At 39.6% G+C, this 12,651-nt stretch overlaps 1 protein-coding gene across 4 annotated transcripts in view; it reads left to right on the top strand.

The window, feature by feature from the left end:
* The window catches only part of LOC110065300 (uncharacterized), a 64,356-nt gene that overhangs the window by 7,543 nt on the left and 44,162 nt on the right, over positions 1-12,651 (top strand). Inside the window, exon 1 of one of the 4 annotated variants that reach the window (XM_089293002.1) lies at positions 8,263-8,336. The exons of the other annotated variants lie outside the window; for them this stretch is intronic. The gene's annotated coding sequence lies outside the window, so the exon portion shown is untranslated. Of the gene's footprint in view, positions 1-8,262; positions 8,337-12,651 lie in introns of those variants that run through there. 4 annotated transcript variants of the gene reach the window in all.

Here is a 12,651-nt window from a genome sequence, read left to right as displayed (position 1 = left end):
GATTGCTTTTGCTGCGAATCCTTGCGGCTTCTGTCATGCGTCTTTTTGCGGTGATCGCCTGACGAACAACAAACGATTGCTTTTGCTGCGAATCCTTGCGGCTTCTGTCGTGAGTCTTTTGCGGTGATCGCCTGACGAACAACTAACGATTGCTTTTGCAACAAATCCTTCCCGCTTCTGTATTGAATCTTTTGCGGGAATTTGCTATTTCGCCAACGAAATGTTATACTGATAAAGGTAGCTGACATCTGTTTGTTTCGTAGGTTCATTTGAAAATAAAAATGACAGACACTTGGTAGCCAAAGCCTAATGAGGGCTTTGTAATCTTGTCTTGTTTTTACTTGTTTTTCTTTGCATGGAGGTTCGTTGACTTTTTGGAGCAATAACTGTGGGAAACGAAATGAATGTGGAAGTTTGTCGTACGTAAGCGTTTGAAACAAGTGATAGGTTGCTTGTTGTACTTATAATAACAACAATAGATCCAGTGAAATGTAAAAATGAAACCATTAACGTATTTTTTGAGTTCAGAGTACGCAATACTAAATCCGTTGTTATATTAATAGTTTTAAGGAAATGTACCTTGCTATTGTATATTGAAATTATTCGCTCGCTGGCTGGCAATAAATGGTATACTCGAACATGCTGGCAAACTTTCGGCAAACTTTTCTTATGCTGGCTAGCTAGGTGGCAAATTTAAAGCATGCTGGCCCGTTGACGACCTCAACGTCGAGTGCTGGCTGGCAGTCCGATAACTTCAAAATCCTGCTTGCTGGCGGTGAAGATCGGGTATTTTTTTCCCAGGAAAGTTAAATATTAAACAAGATTGACGTAGCGACACTCGGGTAATGTTAAGCACACTGTTCGGTGGATTTTCTTCGAAACTGTCGTTGGGTACAGATCGAAACATATAAGCTGCTTTATTAAATCCAATTTGAAATCACTGGTTATCCTTGCAATCTGATTGGCTCTCAATGATGCGATTTATTCACGAATCGCACTATTTTTTGCTCTAAATCGCATCTTTTTCTCAGCCATTGAGAATGGGACAGTAAAACAAAACAACCAATCAGATTTCAATATTAGTTTAAAGTAAACGATAAAATTTCAGGAAAGTGAGAGGCAAAAAGCCATTGTGTGGAGAATTAAGCAACTACTATTGCCAAAACTTTGTTGTTCTTGTTATTTTTTTTTCCAAAAAAATTGACAAATGTAATTAATTACAGTTTGTAAATGACGATTATGAGCTCCTTCAGGCTGAACACCTACTTTAATGGAAGTTTCCAACTTTCAATGTCCATTTTGACGAATATTTCGGCGATTTTTCTTCAACATCTGCTCAAAATCCGTATGATACCGAGTCCAATAAAACATAAACAAACGAAAACCACACAACAACAAATTCAGGGCCATCTCAAGAAGGTAGATGTTTCCAGGTTTCCGGTAGTTTCAAACGAAGCAACAAAAGAGCTGAACTCTGTCGCTGTGAATAAACATAGTCAAAATACGCCCCGCGCCACAAAACAGTGAATGAATGAACGTCTTACGAAGCTGGTGCTAGTCCCGCCATCTTGGAAATATCTTGAAACAAATGGCGCCGCGAGAACTTGACAAGGTCCTGAGTATTGAGTCCTTCACCGAGGTCACAAAAAGAAACGGAGATGATAACGAGCTGGACTCCCTTAAAATCATGCCATTAAACGGTATGAAAGAAAAAAAAACGTACCATCCACTGGGCATCGTGCACTCGAGTTTCACAACTCAAAAGAAATCTATCGCAGAATTACGCAGGATGCACCTTCAAATTCCTTCTCCAAAGACAATGAAAAGTCTCAGCCTCAACCACAGAAGAAAGAAAGACCTTCCATCATTGATTCAGGCGACGAGAATTGAACTTTTATACCTGAAATAGACTATTTTCGTTCTCACTTCAAAACCGCTTGTTTCTTTGTCATGCTCGGATGAGTTTTCGTCACATGACATCGTTTTGCATACTAAATGAGACGTAAAGGCGTTTCCGGTTCCGCTTCTTTTTTTTAACAAACAGGCTACTGGAACAATACATCAAAAATCTAAAAATTAAGGCGATAAAATTGTGCGATTTCAAAATGGATCTAATAAAGTGGCAATTGAACTTCGTGTCGTGCAATTTTGGTCTGAAATCATACTTGTGATTTCAAATCGAACTCGCGCTGCGCGCTCGTTCGATTTTGAAATCACGCGTATGATTTCAGACCAAATTGCACTCCACTCAGTTCAATTACCATTATTAATCAAGTTATTAGTATTCAGCACTAAGTCGTTGTTGATGTCAAGTTCTTCGTATTTTTTTTTCGCCGCAAGAAAATGGAATGACCGTCAAACTGTCGATGAGAGTAATTCAATGAAATTCAGAACTACCTTTGTAGGCGAAAAAAGGACGTATTTAACTCTAAACGAATGAGTAAATACCTACGTTGTGATTTTGCCGAATGAAAAACGAAATAAATTCACCGCGCGGTTCATTGCTGTGGTCGTCATTTCCAAGTTCTTTGCCAATTATTTTCACCACCACAAATTCCGAAGACCGTCCAACTGTCGATGGGAAAATTCAGCCAAATGCAGAGCTAACCTTCAAGCCGAACTTTTGATGCATTGAACTCCAATATCGAATGTGTCAATGCCTTCGCTGTGAGTTCGGCCGAGGTTACAAATTTCACTCCCTACTGGGCTCAGTAGGTGAGCTCAGTGGAGACAAACTTTAACTGTCCTGCCCCTCCCTCCAATCATTTTTCTGGAATCTGCCAAAAAAATCTAGCACACACGTGACCACCTGCAAAGAGAGAGGACCCTGGGAACGAGGTTGCTAGCGAAAGTGGAAGCTGCAACGTCAGCGCATTCCATGGCTGACGCACGTGCCTGGCTGACGTAATACCTTTTTTTAGCGTATTTATTATTCCATTTGAATCCAACGCTTCGATAAAACCAAAAGAAAATATATTTTACCCACAGCAAAGAGAACAATATCCGTAAAATTGTCCGTGTATTAATGTTTCAACAGCTTTTGACGAATAAACATCACACGTTGCGTGACTCAAAATTTGGCCGAGAGGGAGTTTGGGTCTGGTCACGGACAGAAAAAAAATAAACCACGGGTAGAACATGAACCGCGCTCGGCCCATGGCCACGCGGTTAACAAGTACGACTCTGCCTTCGGCTAAAGATATATTCAAGGTCCTCAAGATATCGAAACCATCGCTACATTGGCCATTTAGAAGGATTTGTGCTCCAGTCAACCCTAATTACATAGCTAAAAGCTGACATTATATTGTCGCCATATGTTAAAACTAACTCTTAATTCCGTGCTAGGCGTTGGACCGTATAAATGCGCATGCAAGAATGATTGTTGATCTTTACTCTGTCTGTGAAGCCCTGCGTTTGCTGAAATTTCTATACTCCCTGAGCAAGAAATCCTAACTTGCTAACTCAACGAACTTTTACATGAAGTAAATATCAAGGACTTACTTTAAACTGGCACACGATTGCAAATGTTGATTAGCTAATACTCTCATGTTTCCAGCTTAGAATACTATGTATATATGTTTTACATTGAAAATGTTTCAATAGGACGAGTTTTGAAGGCAAATGTAAACTGACCCAGCGTCGTATATTTAAAACAATATTTCGACTGGCCAGCAGGACCTTCGTTCACAGCTTTGCTGTTTATTTAGTTTTCATTACTAACTAGTTCTTCTTTTATAAAAGTATATCAATTTTACATGATAGACGATTCAAACCTACAAGTTAAATTCTGGAAATTCGCGCGGACACTTATGATAACAAACCCGTCGAACTAATTAAAATAATAATAAAATTAATATTTTAAGAGAAGGCCTCCAATCTGACCTGGAGATGATTTTCAGGGGGGTCCTCTTCATTAAGAATTGATGCAAATTAGATCTAGCTATATACCGCTCGATTACATCTTTGTCTCAGCCGAAAAAAAAGTTATTGGCATGCAGTTTTCTAATTACAAAACTTTTTTTTTTTTTCAATTTCAGATAATTTGAACTTCCATTACGAATGAAATGATTTCTTACAAACTCTTGGTCTTCGGCCATCTAGCTTGATTAAAAATATAAAATAAAAAGCGATGATAAACATTTTAAAAACATGCATTTTATGAATTTGATGTTTCGTATGCTAGTCAACATACACTTTGAAGAGTATAACCGTTAAGATTTTTGGAAAGCTGTTTATACTGTATCAGTGGGGGTGTGGAACCTAGACAGAAAACATCTGCAGTAGAAATTTAAGACGTTTCAAACGCAAACTGTCTGTAAAGTGACACATTTCAAGGTTCTTTTGAAACGCGATCACTCTTCTGCTATTGCTGATCACGTTAAAACGGCATGTACTAAAACCCAAAACAACGAAACGAAACCACCGAAACTAAACGATCGAAACGAGTATAATAATAAGTAAATAAATGAAAAAGTTAAAAACAAAAAAACAGCCTTGATCTTTGGCACGTTACTATGACAGCCTGATCTCGTACCCAGATCCACATGTGTGACATCGTTACATCTCAAACCTGAAAGATGGATGAGCGCAAGGGTGTCAACGACGATCACGGAGACATCGAGAAAAAGGTGAGTATTTTTCACATTTTGAATGGAATTCTAGCTAAAACAAGAAATGTAATTTCAAAGAAAGGTTTCCTGGTCGTATCTTGGATTCTTAGGCGGTGGCGAATCGACAACTTGACGCCGAGCCCAGGATGTACGGAAACACAATCTCAAGAGTATCCGTAAAGCTGAGAGCCTAATAAGAAATTACTTTGAGACTGCAGGAGTCACGAAGGTCTGACGCTAATACGATTAAAGCCTGTCAAGTCGTCCTCGTTTTTCCTGCAATTAGTAGAGATATATATTAAAGAAAGTCCTGGTTCGCACGAAGAATGCTGCAAAGTCATTCTCGAAAAGACCATTCGATTCGCCACCGTCTAAGAACCCACGATACGACCAGGAAACCTTTCTTTGAAATTAGATTTCTTGTTTTAGCTAGAATACCATTCAGAATGTGAAAATACCCACCTTTTTCTCGATGTCGTCCTGCTCGACACGTTTGCGTTCATCCACCGTTCGGGTTTGTGATGTCACGATGTCACACATGTGGCTTAAGAGCAGGATCTGGGTACGAGATCCGGCTGCCGTAGTAACGTGCTAGAGATCAAGGCTTTTTTTAACTTTTTTATTTATTTACTTACGATTTTACTCGTTTCGGTCGTTTCGCTTGTTTCGGTGGTTTCGTTTCGCTCGTTTCGGTGGTTTCGTTTCGCTCGTTTCGGTGGTTTCGTTTCGCTCGTTTCGTTTCGTTGTTTCGGGTTTTAGTACATGCCCGTTAAAACAACCGGTCACAACATCAAATGAGACCATTTTGTCATTTTGGCGTCCGGCAAGACTGACTACCATTGTAAGGTTAAGGAGACTTTGTTTATTCAAGAGTTGCAGCCAGCACTGAATGCCAATGTCAGCAGTGAAAATCTTTTACTTTATTAAGAGTCCCTGTCCATAAAAATGGAAAGTAACTCGGCAAGAGTCGAAGATTCGATTTCGCTCAAATTTTCATGGTAGATAGGCTAGGGCATGACAAAAACTACTGCATAGTTTTTTTGGCAAAATATCCTTTTATTTCAAAGAAATAGGCAAATTACCGAATTCCGTTGAAATCGTCATTTGACGCACCATTTTATTAAGCAAGTTTGAGAGCCACGCATGCAAAACCACATCATTCTTCCGTCTTAAAAACACTCAAATATTTTTGTGCAGTGTTTAAGTGTGTACTGGGTTGATTTTAGGGAATGTTGCGTCGTCTTTTTGGGTGCAAAATAATTAAATTTCGAAGACATGTATTTCACTCACTTAAAAGTACTTCTTGAATATAATTAATTTTCACCATGTGCGAAACCTTCAAATGAACTAAGCTTCTGATGGTTGAATTGCAGAAGGATGGTCTACAGATTCCTGTAAAAATTTCTTAGGGCAAATGATTGTAAGCGACGTGAGAGCTTTTCAAAGTACGTTGAAAATGCAAATATTTGACCATTTCCTCGTCAAATTTCAATTTACGGGTTAGACGTATATTTTAGCATGCGCCACATGACTTGACCTATGTTAAGTTGAAATAGACACAGAGCTGATAATTTCGAAATGATCTAACCTCATTTGTTGTAAAAGTCAGGTCCAAAGCCGATTTGACATGTTTCTCTCACTATTCGTCGCACATAAAGCAGAAGTTTGCTTTTGTTTACCTAATGTCCGATGTACATCGCCAACTGTCAACTTATTTAATGGTCGAATACCATGAATTTGTGACCCTCTTTCGACACATATGATCACCACTGCATCTAAGTCAAAAACGGCTGAGTCATTTGTAGATAGTTGCTTGCTTTGCACTACACCAAAATATTACGTTTGATCATCATGGTTTGATGGCTTGAATCCCTGCTTGCAGCGGTTCCTTGTTCGTCAAGCAATGCTGTCATCCCATTTTAGGGGGTTTTAGGGGTAGGACAATTTCTATCCTAATACGCTCCGTAAGGCTGGAACCACCGGGAGTACACAATCGTGTTGAGTAGGAAGAGATTAAAGAAATGAAAAGAATGAATAGTTCACCATTGCCCCTGTTGTTATCTTTTACTCGATCACCGCTACCTACATGCCCTGCGTAACACTGTAACGTTAAACTCGTACCTACAGTAGGTCTTTTCGCGCTGTGCAATTATTTTTGGTTTACATGTAATACAGTGGGCTACCCTCGGGGAAATGGGTGGTGACCGCTTAATGGGGCTAGCCGCTTAAATAGAGGTTGGTGTACCTTGAATATTTAATTTTTCACTATCGGGTTATACATTTCTTGGTGAACATGGAGTCAATTCAAGACAATCATGATAGAGGTGTGTTTGAATTGATATCACTCTTCATGCACCTTCAGTTTCAGACTCTTATCTGCCATCGCCCTCTCCAAAACAAAGTTTTTAAATTTTGGGTGGCCGCTTAATAGGGGTAAAGACAATAATGAAACCCTTATGGGAACGACCAAATGGTGGCCGCGGAGGTAACCGGTCAATAGGTGTTTTGTTTACAATATTTTACTGACAATAATTTTGGACTGTATTGACAACAGCCCTCTATTTTCTGTTACAAACATACCCATGCCTCGCCACTAAGCAAACAAAATACGCCAAACAAAATGGCATGGCCAGGGCTATTTACTCACGTAATTACTAATTAAATTTGGTCTGTTTTTCTCACGAATTAGACACGTTGTGATTTCCTATTTTTCTTTCAGCTAGTCCTTGCTTCATTAATCTATAATTTGTTTATGGCAATTTTTTTTAAAATTCTAGTGAATACAGGCACTAGCTTTATCAGCTGTTGTCTGAAACATCAGAACGTACAACAAACGTGATTTGGACCGAGGCCACGTACACCATGGAATACGATTATATAAATATACACTGACATATTATTATATATATGAACAAACAGATGAACAATGATTAAATTGTTTCACTTATCCTGAGAGTGCTCTGTACAAAATATATCAAAATGTGCAGCATATGCCGTGACAGCATTGCGTGACTAACAAAAAACGGCTGTAAGACTGTGCTGCGCCGACACACTTATCAGCAATGGTCAGCAATCGATCAAACGTAATATTTTGGCGCAGTGCACAGCAAGCAACTATCTACAAATGACTCAGCCGTTTTTTGACTTAGATGCAGTGATGTTCATATGCGCAGAAAGATGGTCACAGATTCATGGTATTCGACCAATAATAGGTTGACAGTAGGCCCAGGGGGGCACTCCCATATGGAGTGCACGGGGATGCTCGTCGGAAATTTTGAATTTAACCCCTAAAAGAGACCAATCTGGGCGTAGCCGAAGCTTATGCAGACCCCTAAAAGAGACCAATGTATAAAACAGACAAATAAAAAGTACAGTGATTTTTGATGATGGCGAATTTGTTTACATGAATTGAGTAAATATAGAGAATCAAAATTCTTTCTGTTTTGTTATTTCTTCGCGTGCAACCCTTAACGAGACCTTGACGGCTAAAAATAATGACATTTTGCTCAGAACACCCTAAGCGAGACCAAAATCCGAAATTTACATCCCTAAGCGAGACGACGAGCATCCCCGTCCATTCCATATGGGAGTCCCCCCCCCCCCCCCCCCCGACGTTAACCTTGTGTAAACAGAAGCAAACTTCTGCTCAGTATGTGCGACGAATGGCGAGAGACCGACTAGAAACACGTCAAATCGGCTCTGGACCTGCCTTTTACAACAAATAAGGTTAGAACATTTCGAAATTATCGGCTCTGTGTCTATTTCAACTTATTATAGGTCAAGTCATGTGGCGCATGCTAAAATATATATCTTACCCGTAAATTGAAATTTGACGACGAATGGTCAAATATTTGCATTTTTGACGTACTTTGAAAAGCTCTCGCGTCGCTCACAAACATTTGCCCAAAGAAATTTTTACAGGAATCTGTAGACCATCCTTCTGCAATTCAACCACCAGAAGCTTAATCCATCTGAAGGTTTCGCACATGGTGAAAATTAATTATATTCACGAAGTACTTTTAAGTGAATGAAATACATGTCTTCGAAATTTAATTATTTTGCACCCAAAAAGACAACGCAACATTCCCTAAAATCAACCCAGTACACATTTAAACACTGCACAAAAATATTTGAGTGTTTTAGGCCCAGTTCAGACGTCGTGCTTCTGCCGTGCCGAACTTAATTGCAATTTGGTTCGACTGTAGCACGGCAAAGGAACAACTCTGATTCAGACGTCGTGCCAGAGTCGAACCAAATTCAGCATTTAGTGATGCCTCGTAGCAATTCTCCTCCTAACTCCCCGTGAGAACGCAATCTAGCCAAAATACATTAATATAATTTATGAATTTTGTTTAGCGTGGCAAAAGCACGACGTCTGAATCACTGCCGTGCCAGAGTCGCGTAGCACGGCAGAGCTTGTCGAACTTAATTGCTTGCCGAACTTAATGCAAAAGTTTCATTCAGACGCCGTGCTTCTGCCGTGCTTTTGTCGAACTTAAATCCTGAATTTAGTTCGGCACGGCAAAAGCACGACGTCGGAACTGGGCCTTAAACACGGAAGAATGACGTGGTTTTGCATGCGAGGCTCTCAAACTTGCTTAATAAAATGGTGCGTCAAATGACGATTTTAACGGGATTTGGTAATTTGCATATTTCTTTAAAATAAAAGGATATTTTGCCAAAAAAACTATGCAGTAGTATTTGTCATGCCTTACCCTATCTACCATAAGAATATGAGCGAAATCAAATTTTCGACCCTTGCCGCGAAATTAAGAATATGTCTGATTTTTACAGGCAGGCACTCTTAAGAAAGCTTTTCCATTGTGTCACTTTACAGACGGTTAACGGTTGGTTATACTTTTGAAAATGTATGTTGACTAGCATACGAAACGTCAAATTCATAAACGAAATGCATGTTTTTAAAATGTTTATCACCGCTGTTTGTTTTATATTTTTAAATGATTTCTTGTCACTTCAAAAGTCAAGAAATATAATCAAATTAAATGGAAAACCCTGGAAAATTTAACTCTTCCCACAGTTAACATTTCACCCGGGAACATTTCACCCGGGAACATTTCACAAACAAACTGCGACTGCGAACAGTAATGTTGCTTCTTCTGGTTTTGCCAGTAACTACACTTATTCTACTACCGCTATTTCCCCGGCTAAAGCTACTTCATAGAACTCTTTTCTATCAATTCAAGATAATGCACTGTAAGTTCCACCGCGCGGTTTATCCTTCCTTAAATTAAAGCTCCTTGTTTACAAAGTGAAATGGTTTGGGTGAGATAGGAGCGTTTTGAGAGACGTCGCGGAAATGAAATATTTGCTATTGCTTTAAAAGATGTGTTTGTATGACGATATTTTTGTGAATTCTGATGGAAGACAATTATTGTTGGACCTTGTGTGGGTAAAAAATGATTAAATCCTCTAAAGGAGGCAGTGAACTGTGTAGGCGAACAACAAAGGTTCCGTTGTGATAAGTTGGGTTTTAAGGAAAACGACCAATTTTTTAAGTTTAAAAGACATGTTTCGACAGAACTTCTGTCATCTTCAGTTGAATGAATGATTACAAAGCAAGTTGAATAATAAGTAGGCAAAAATGCTAATTAAGACAAATAGTAACAACAGAACGTGAAAAGGTGTAAATTAAAAGGATAATTTTAGATTTACATGGTGTGATTGTTGATTGAGGCAAGGTAGTTCTTTTTGAATATGGATAGCCTCCTTTATCTTGAGTTGAAAGCTGGTGGTGGCGTGATCTAAAATATGAAAGCAGTCTATTGAACACAATGAGCGACAACGTTCAGAATTCTGAAGATGTTTGAAGATGTGAGAGGCCCTATCAACGGCTAAGTGCTCACGTACGCGTGTGGAAAAATGTCGGGAGGTTTCGCCGACATAACAGGCATTACAGCCCGCACATGTAAACTTATAAACCACACCTGAACGAAGCCCGCCGGGGATAGGGTCTTTCACACCAAAAAGGTTACCTATCTTAAAGGAAGAAAAAACTAATTTGATGTCTAAATCATTACAATAGCGCTTGATTAAGTGTCGAATCTTCTTCTGAGTGATGACAGAAAAATGGCCTATGTACAGCAGCTTAAAGTAAAACGTGGGCGAGGTGGTAAGGGGGTAGCGCCGGGGACAATCATTGCTATGGGTCCCAGTGATGTAACGGTTAACCACTTTTTCAATTAAATGGGCAGGGAAAAGGTTCTTTTTGAGAATTTCAGTGAGCTTGGTTATATCCTCGTGTAACCCCAACCAAGTGTTGTTGATCTTGTAGCCTGTCAACAAGAGTCCTAATGAGACCTACTTTGTATGAGTACGAGGTGAAGCTAAAATAATTAGTTAATAACCCAGTAAAGGTTTTCTTACGGTAAATCCTAGTTAGGAAGGAATTAGTGTCACTATTATCAATAAGAACATCTAGAAAGGGTAATTAGCAATTCGCAAATTAGTTTTTTTTTCCTTTAAGATAGGTAACCTTTTTGGTGTGAAAGACCCTATCCCCGGCGGACTTCGTTCACGTGTGGTTTATAAGTTTACATGTGCGGGCTGTAATGCCTGTTATGTCGGCGAAACCTCCCGACATTTTTCCACACGCGTACGTGAGCACTTAGCCGTTGATAGGGCCTCTCACATCTTCAAACATCTTCAGAATTCTGAACGTTGTCGCTCATTGTGTTCAATAGACTGCTTTCATATTTTAGATCACGCCACCACCAGCTTTCAACTCAAGATAAAGGAAGTTATCCATATTCAAAAAGAACTACCCTGCCTCAATCAGCAATTACACCATGTAAATCTAAAATTATCCTTTTAATTTACACCTTTTCACGTTCTGTTGTTACTATTTGTCTTAATTAGCATTTTTGCCTACTTATTATTCAACTTGCTTTGTAATCATTCATTCAACTGAAGATGACAGAAGTTCTGTCGAAACATGTCTTTTAAACTTAAAAAATTGGTCGTTTTCCTTAAAATCTTTACATGTCTGCTGCTATCTAGACCAAGTTGGGTTTTATTTTATTTTATTTTTTGGCGGGTTTTTCAAGTGTGTTAACGAAGTCAACTGAAAGATTTATGCATCAGTCAATTCCAGCAGTGCCCATCCCCCCCCCCCCCCTGGGCTAACCCCCGGGCATTAGTATTTTTTTAAAAAAATGGGCAAATTCCCCGGGTTGGGGAAACATAAGCTGTCTAAATGCCCCGGGGTGGGGACGAAGAAAGAGGGCAAATGCCCCGCCCCCGGGATCGTCGCCTTGCAACACCACAGTTTTTTAATTAATCAGTGAATAAAACGGTCAACTGTTCAGTATTTTAATGCAATGGTACGACTTCAAGGACAACAGTACGTGTTAGTTGATTCTGATTATATTTATTTCTTTATATTTGTTTTTAACAGTTTGCTAGAGGATAGCTGGGATTGCGGCGGACGTGCCCCCAGCCGCGAGCGATGATAGGCGCCTGTATTCGCAGGTTACATTTTCTGTGAAGAATCAAGACATTTTAAATGATGATGCATTGCATTTTAAGCTCGCAAGATCTGTCTTGAAGATCGCATCATTTGAATTCGCAAACCTTAAGTATTTTAATTCCACTTTCATGAATTTAAAAAATGCTAGGCTAGTTTTGAATGCGAAATGCGAAATAGTCGTGTTCACGTCAGTTATAGTTTTGTGATAAACAAAATATAGTTCACCTTGTAGCTTATATTTATATGCTTACAAGTAATGAAGAAATATCTAAAATTGAGAGAACATAACTTTAAAAACAAGTTTCTCCAGTCCCTGACGGACAAGCCATTGTTCGACAAACGCCTCGTCTTTCCCGATGAACTCACCCATGGCACTTTCCAAAACACGTGTGTCGAATGCCCCGGGGTCGCCCCAGGGTACGCAAATGCCCAGCCCCCGGGCCGCGATAAAATTGCGGATGCCCCACCCCAGGGACTGACAACGTGAGCAAATGCGCCGCGATTGCCCGGGGGGGATGGGCACTGCTGGAATTGACTGATGCATTAGTTCGAGGA

This window comes from Orbicella faveolata, unplaced genomic scaffold, assembly GCF_042242905.1.
Source record: "Orbicella faveolata isolate gen_17 unplaced genomic scaffold, um_ofav_v1 contig_24, whole genome shotgun sequence".
NCBI lineage: Eukaryota > Metazoa > Cnidaria > Anthozoa > Scleractinia > Merulinidae > Orbicella > Orbicella faveolata.
The sequence above is the reverse complement of the archived record's forward strand: the minus strand, read 5'-3'. Positions and strand labels throughout refer to the sequence as shown.